The 8,049-nt window shown below is 41.4% G+C and overlaps 1 long non-coding RNA gene across 1 annotated transcript; it reads left to right on the top strand.

The window, feature by feature from the left end:
• Positions 1-4,150: 4,150 nt before the first annotated feature.
• LOC137332768 (uncharacterized) lies at positions 4,151-7,758 on the top strand. The gene is made up of 3 exons (XR_010965744.1): positions 4,151-4,238; positions 4,533-4,684; positions 7,084-7,758. It is a non-coding gene; the product is annotated as an uncharacterized lncRNA (long non-coding RNA).
• Positions 7,759-8,049: the final 291 nt, after the last annotated feature.

Here is an 8,049-nt window from a genome sequence, read left to right as displayed (position 1 = left end):
GTAGATAAGGTGGTTAAGAAGTCATATGGGATACTTTCCCTTATTAGCTAAGGCATAGAATATAAGAGCAGGGAGGTTATGCTAGAACTGTATAAAATGCTAGTTAGGCCACAGCTTGAGTACTGTGTACAGTTCTGGTCACCACATTACAGGAAAGATGTGATTACACTAAAGAGGGTACAGAGGAGATTTACGAGGATGTTGCCAGGACTAAAGAATTTTAGCTATGAGGAAAAATTGGATAGGCTGGGGTTATTTCCTTTGGAACAGAGGAGGCTGAGGGGAGATTTAATTGATGTGTACAAAATTAGAGTGGATAGGAAGGACCTATTTCCCTTAGCAGAGAGGTCAATAACCAGGGGGCATAGATTTAATGTAATTGGTAGAAGGATTAGAGGAGAGTTGAGGAGAAATGTTTTGGAACTCACTGCCTGAAAGGGTGGTAGAGGCAGAAACCCTCATCACATTTAAAAAGTACTTGGATATGCAGTTGAAGTGTTGTAACTTACAAGGCTTTGGACCAAGAGCTGGAAGGTGAGATTAGGCTGGATAGCGGGATTAGGCTTGATAGCTTCTTTTCGGCCGACACATACATGATGGGCCGAATGGCCTCCTTCTGTGCCATAAATTTCTACGATTCTATGTCAGTCTCGTGACCAGCTCACAAAGATACAATTCACACAGGGATTGAAGGAAACAAAATCTATTTTTTTTAACAAGTGGCTAGCCAACTACCCTGAGGTTTAGAGCCTCTGAATTGAGTCGTGTTAATACTGTAGAGACCATCATTTTCTTACAATGTTTCCATAGTGGCGATTTTCTTTGTGGTTCGACATTCAACAAAACCCCTGTCTGGAAAGAACGAGGCATTATTATGTCAAGAACATTCTGTGCCTGCACAAATGGACAAATGTTCCTCATACAACAAGAAAAATATTTGGCCTTTGTAAAACTTGCGTTTTTGTCAAGTAAAATCTTTATAAGGAGACCAAAAATTCTGCAGCGTTGACAGATAATGGGGGCAGGTGACCTTTCATTTCATGCTATGTATTTTTTAAATAATGTGCAAGTTACTGATAAAATCCTTCAATTACAAAGCGAATGTAAATTATAATAGGAACTGCAAGGCAATTTAGCATGAAAAATAGTGTTATTAATATAACTTCATTCCCAGATAAGTGTCAAATAATGATTTGATCTTACATAGCAGGCGCTTATCACACAGTTTAATCTAGCATTAAAGAGATGGCTTAATGCAGAGACAATCTCATTTCTCTACCCACCCAACCCTGCCCCCCTCATGTTTTTTGTTCAGCCGGGTGTTGAAACACATGAAAACCCATCAGCATGTTTAAGATCTGGGAAATTCACACAGCGAGAGTTTCTGCTCACCCCAATATGGAGCACACATTCTCTATCTGGAGGGAAGCATCAATCCCACTTACCCAAGTCCAAAGAATTGAGGTGCAGGTTGGCAGAGCCAAGCCTTAGAGACCCCCCCCCCCCACAAATGTGTGCAGAGGTACAACTGAAGTTTAACCAGTTGAAACCATGCAGCCTACCATTGCAGATCACTGGTAAACTGCAACTTGATGTCCATCCTATTCATTACCGTAATGGAGTTCAGCATATTCTGGAGTAGGGTGGGAAGAATTCTAGCTCCCAGAGACAGGTCTACCCTCCAGGTTATACTAGTGAGTCAGATTGACTTGTCAATCATCAACTGTACCCAGGAATACTGCAGACCTAGCTGGTTTAGTTATCGAATTACCGAGTCTGCCACAAAGGGTTGATTGATCTGAACTTACTGCCTCTCAACCAAAAGCTGTGGCTCAGTTGGTAGCACCGTCGCCTTTGAGTCCCACTCCGGAGACTTGAACACATAATCTAGGCTACTGAAGGAGTGCTATGCTAACGGAGGTGCTGCCTTTCGGATGAGACGTTAAACCTGAGTCTGCCCTTTTAGATGGATGTAAATCTGGTCATTTATTTCATTGCTGTTTGTGGGATCTTGCTGTGCGCAAATTGGCTGCTGCGTTTCCTACATTACAACGATGACCACACTTCAAAAGTATTCATTGGCTGCAAAGCACTTTGGGACGTCCTGAGGTTGTGAAAGGTGCTATATAAATGCAAGTCTTTCTTTCTTTCAAAAACATCCTCTGGTTTCCGTGCAGTCTCCTTCATTTGGTACAGTAATGAAATCCAGCTCTAGAGTTTACCATGACTGCCTATAAAGCTTCTTGTTCCGTGATCTACTAATGGGCTGTTAATTGGTGCACTATAGTCACATGCTTCAGTATTGACCGATCACATTATAAAATGGTATGGAAAAATGCCCAATTTTATAAAGAGCTCTTCAAAAAAATAATGGGCTGATTACATTAAACATAACTATGGTTATTAGTACCCATATTCAGAAATAATTTTTTTTGCATTCAAAATCCAATAATTCTCCAAATCTAATAAAGTACAGCTGGTCATGGTTCTAGATCTGAGCTGTATGGAGTTAAATTGTTGTAAGCAAGATTTTTAGACCATTATCACTTTGGGAATTTTCAAGGACGGAGGCGGGTGGCGGGGGGTTTGGTATATCTGTAAAATTAAAATTCAGTTAGGACTGCCTTTTGTTTTTGCCAGGAAAGATACTTTTATGGTATCCATCATTTGATTTCAAACTATATTTCAAATACTTTCATGTCATTAATGTAGTAGAATGAAAGTTGTTTACTTCATTGAACCTCTATAAAACATTGGTTTGGCTGCAACTGGAGCATTGTGTCCAATTCAGGAAGGATGTGAAGGCCTTAGACAGAGTGCAGAAAGGATTTACTAGAATGGTTCCAGGGATGAAGGACTTCAGCTACGTGGATAGACTGGAGAAGCTGGGGTTGTTCTCCTTAGAGCCTAGATGGTTGAGAGGAGATTTGATAGAAGTATTCAAAATCATGAAGGGTTTAGATAAAGTAAATAAAGAGAAACTGTTCCCATTGGCGGAAGGGAACAAAAGAACCACAGGTGACATGAGGAAAAACTTTTACGCAGCGAGTAGTTGTGATCTGCAATGCGCTGCCTGAAAGGGCGGTGGAAGCAGATTCAATCGTGGTTTTCAAAAAGGAATTGGATAAATACTTGAAGGGAAAAAATTTGCAGGGTTACGGGGAAAGAGCGGGGGAATAGGACTAACTGGATTGCTCTTACAAAGAGCCGGCACGGGCTCAATGGGTCGAATGGCCTCCTTCTGTGCTGTAACCATTCTATGATTCGATGATTCTTTAATATATACAATTTGGACATTTTAATGAAAAGGGATTTCATTGAAATTAAGGTATTTGCAGGTTCTTAGGCCAAATCCTAACAAAGTACAGACTTCATTCAAAAGTCTTCCACTGTACTACCTAAAGGGGTTAAATAGCTGCACTAAATAGAAAAACTTAAACACCAGACTGAACTGTCAATCATTTTAAGAATCAAACTTCAAGAGCCCAGAGTATGAAATCCCACAGCGCCCATTTTAAACAGGCAAGCTGTGATGAAAGATTGCTGCTTTCACCGTGGGACCAATTTAAATATTAAGAGGTGTAATGAGACTCAGACATGCTTCAAACATTGAGTAAATGTTCACCCACTGAAGTTGGCACATCTCAATTTGGTTGCTCATCCCTACTTGCCCGATTCAGAGGGGCACGTTCCCGAGAGAGCGCACTGTTGTTGAATTAGCCCTATGTTCTTTTTACCACAGAATGGTAAAAGAAAGAACTTGCATTTATATTGTGCCTTTCACGACCTCAGGACACCTCAAAGTGCTTTACAGCCAACTAAGTACTTTTGAAGTGTAGCCACTGTTGTAATGAGGTAGCCAATTTGGGCACAGCAAGGTCCCACAAACAGCAATATGATAATGACCAGATAATCTGTTTTTAGTGATGTTGGTTGAGGGATAAATATTGGCCCAGGACACCAAAACATATGCTGGAACTCAACACACATTGGCCCAGAATTTGCTCCAAAAATAAAGGAGAGCCTAACAGCACTCATCGTTGTTTAAGGGCAAAGGGAAGAGTAACTTCCGGCAAGCGCACATGCGCAGTCAATCGTGCAGATCCAGAAGTTGCACTACCAGATGCTCTGCTCGTTCGAAAGCTGCGTGGGAAGGGCAGCTCGCCACTGGAATGACTGGACCAGCAGGAAGTTGCTCTCCTGCCCAGCTGCAAACCAACTAATCCACACAGAAAAAGGTACGCTCAGTTTTTTAGATCTAAACTAACTTTTAATGGCGTAGTAAATCTTAAATGACTGCCAAACAACCTCTCTAGCACTGACAATTAACTTTTAAAATGTGGAGCCTCATTCCTTCCGATCTTAATTGTTATTGAACATTTAAAAAATAATTAATTTTTATTTTTTTTACTTTTTCTTTCTGTCCCTTTTAATTCAATATTTATTACCCTCTCTTTATTTCACTTTTTCTACCTGATTTTACATTGAATTTACGGTTGTAGCTTTCACTTCCTGGTTCTGTGCCTGCGCAGCTTGTCGACGATGCTTCAATCTGCTGGTTGAGGGGACAGAGAGATCCTTTCCCTGCTCACACAGCTCACAGATCCCCAGGAGAGGACGCTGCACTTTTTGCAGCTCACCATTTGAGGAAGTTCCCACACGACAGCTCGTGGATCGTTTGTGGGTAAGTTTAAATCTAATGAGCGGCAAGTGCCGTTCGTTCACCACTCAGAGCAAATTCTGAGCCAATATCTGCAGCTATATTCTGTGCACTGCATTATTTGGCATTGCAACTACATAGTTTGAATAAAAAGCCACTTCTGACTCTGTAGGGATGGTTCAAGGTGTAGATTTGCTATATTTACAATAAATACCAACTGCAAATTTGTAGCCTTTTCATATTGTAATACTTAGCCCCAATCTTAAGTCAGACATTGCTTGAGAATATCAGGAACTACTTTGCAAACTCATCAAGTAATTTTGCTGAAGGTTGATGGAATGCTCTAGTCCACGGATGGGGAACTATAGTTGCGAGGAGCGAGTTGAGACACTGGGACAATTTTCACCGCAGCAGAAAAGGCAAAGAGCAGATTTAATAGCAGTTTTTAAAATTGTGAAGTATTTTGACAGTGAATAGGGAAAGATTATTTCCTGTAGTTGGAGAGTCGGTGACAAGGGGGTCATCAATTAAAAATTGTCACAAACAGACTTGGGTGAGAGGTATGGGGAAATTTATTTACACAGCATGGCTTGCTTTGCCACAGGAAGTGGTTGAGGCGGAGACCATTGTATCTTTAAGGGAAAATAGGATAAACATTTGAAGCAGAGGAAAATAGAGGGCTAGGGGGAGAGAGTGGAGCAGTAGGATTTGTTTAGAATTGCTCTGGTAGCACAGGCACAACAGGCGGAATGGCCTCCTTCTGTCCTGTAAACTTCTAAGGGTCTATGAAAAGGAGACTGGGTTTTTGTGGACAGATTTGCCATCTGAGCCTAGAAATTGACAATATTAGCGCACAAACAATTAATGCATTCATATAACATTCCTTTATCTGCTACTTTAACACAGGCATTAACCCATTCATTTCACGTTATATGAATGTGTGAAGCATTCATTGATTAATATCTCCACGTTTGTGTATCATGCGCGGTACATAAGGTGAGAATTTACATAATCTATCGGTTACAAGTTGCACGACTGCCATCAATACTGGGCACCAATGTGACATAATGTTGCAGCTGACTGTCTATATATTGTATAATTTTATTGCAACTGCCTTTTCCAACAATGCAATTTCTGTAGCATACACAATTCATTCAGCAGGTTTTATTGCACTTTTCTCCCAACAGATATATAAATAGCCTGCCACTTTAATTCTTCATCCCACTCTGACCTCTCTGTCCTCGGCCTCCTACACTGTTCCAATGAAGCTCAATGCAAGCTCCAGGAACAGCAGCTCATCTTCCGATTAGGCACTTTACAACCTTCCGGATTCAACATTGATTTCAATAACTTCAGATCATAACCACTGCTCCCATTTTGTTGGACAGTGGGTGCTGGTAATGGTTCTGCTGTAACCATTTACACGTACTCTCGAACCATCTTTTGTTTCTTTATTGTCCCATTACTACTGCCTTTTGTCTTGCACCATCATCCCTTTTGTCATTTAACCACTCCTGCTCTCCACCCTATCACAGACCTTCACCTTTGTCCTCCCCTCCTCCTTTCCCTGACTCTGTACTTGCTTCTAAACTGTTAAATCTCTAACTTCATTCATTTCTGATGAAAGGTCATCGACCTGAAACGTTAACTCTGATTCTCTCTCCACAGATCCTGACCTGCTGAGTGTTTCCAGCATTTTCTGTTTTTACTTCACAGATAGAACGCTGTTAAGTGGAAAGCTATATAATTAAACAGTTTGTGTCTGGCATATGTCCAAATGTCCAATGAGCAGAAAGAATGTTGAATGGCTCAAATTTTTCATTCACTAAAAATAGCCAATCAAAAATCGCTTAATCAAATACTACACTGTTGATTAAAAAATTCAAATCTCAGTCACAAAAAAAACCTCTATCACATCGCTAAATAAAAACTCCAAGTCCTTTCAGTGGCCATTTTGTTCCCATCCACCCCATTATATACCGGTAAATATAAACACATGAAAATATTTAGCAGTTTTGAAAAACAGATCACAAAACTTTGACATTTTCTTGTCCATTCCACCTTCCAACACCTGCAACAACCTTCCTCTTCACAGGGCTCCAATGAGGTTCATCGTCACCTCTGTTCCCAAAGCTTGGACCTTTGAACTGGATCTTGGTTTGCAATGTTTCCTGTGCCTTTCTGAATATGCTGCAAGAAAGCTCAATGCTCCTCGGTCTTTGTTATTCTGCCACTCAGTAGAATTTTCCTACTTTCTGCTTCATCATTCATTCTTCTGTGACTTCCCGGCTCAGTACTCCAGAGAGCTGCTTCCAGTCCCCACCCCTTGCTTCATACTGCTGCTGATGGTGGGAGAAAGACTGACAGTAGCATGGTTCATACTCCTGTGACTCGGCCAACATTGTCTACCTCATACGTTGCAGGAAAGGATGCCCCGGAGCATGGTACATTGGCGAGACCATGCAGACACTGCGACAACGGATGAAAGGACACTGCGCAACAATCGTCAGGCAGGAGGGTTCCCTCCCAGTTGGGGAACACTTCAGCAGTCAAGGACATTCAGCCACCGATCTTCGGGTAAGCGTTCTCCAAGGCGGCCTTCGAGACACACGACAACGCAAAATCGTCGAGCAGAAATTGATAGCCAAGTTCCGCACCCATGAGGACAGCCTCAACCGGGATCTTGGGTTTGTGTCATGCTACACGTAACCCCACCAGTGAAAAAAGAGTTCTCTGTTTTTAATACAACTGGTCATTCTCTCTCTTTCTCTTCCTTTCGGATGTTTCTCTCTCTCTCTCTCTCTCTCTGTCTTTGGGTTCTGACCGTTTGTATATTCAGTAGTCTTGTATGTAACGTCTCTCTGTCTGAACACTATTCAAGTCCTTTGATTGCCTTGATAACGGGCAGTTGGAAAGATAATCTGTAATCACCAGGCATTGTTCTCTGACTATATATGCGGTACCTTTCATGGAATCCCACACTCACCTGACGAAGGAGAAAGCCTCCGAAAGCTTGTGATTTTCAAATAAAACTGTTGGACTATAACCTGGTGTTGTGAGATTCCTTACATTTGTCCACCCCAGTCCATCACCGGCATCTCCACATCATTCTTATGTGAAGGATGATCACATGACTCTGGTGAGATTAAAGATCTTAAGATACCTGGAAGGGCACTGTCCCAGCCTTTTCCACTGATGGATGATGAGCCTAATGTAAGGAGGATAAATAAATAAAGAAAGCAATGTTTCTTAGATGACCCTTGCAGTTGTGATGAAGGGTGCACAATCTGTTGTACACATTCTAAAGGTGACATATATCCTCATTATTATACTGACCTTATTGGTATAATACTAGCTCCATTTGTGTAATGCTACAAGAAAGCAATGTG

This window comes from Heptranchias perlo, chromosome 15 (genome assembly GCF_035084215.1).
Source record: "Heptranchias perlo isolate sHepPer1 chromosome 15, sHepPer1.hap1, whole genome shotgun sequence".
NCBI classification, from domain to species: Eukaryota; Metazoa; Chordata; class Chondrichthyes; order Hexanchiformes; family Hexanchidae; genus Heptranchias; species Heptranchias perlo.
This window is presented reverse-complemented; position numbering and strand designations above follow the sequence as displayed.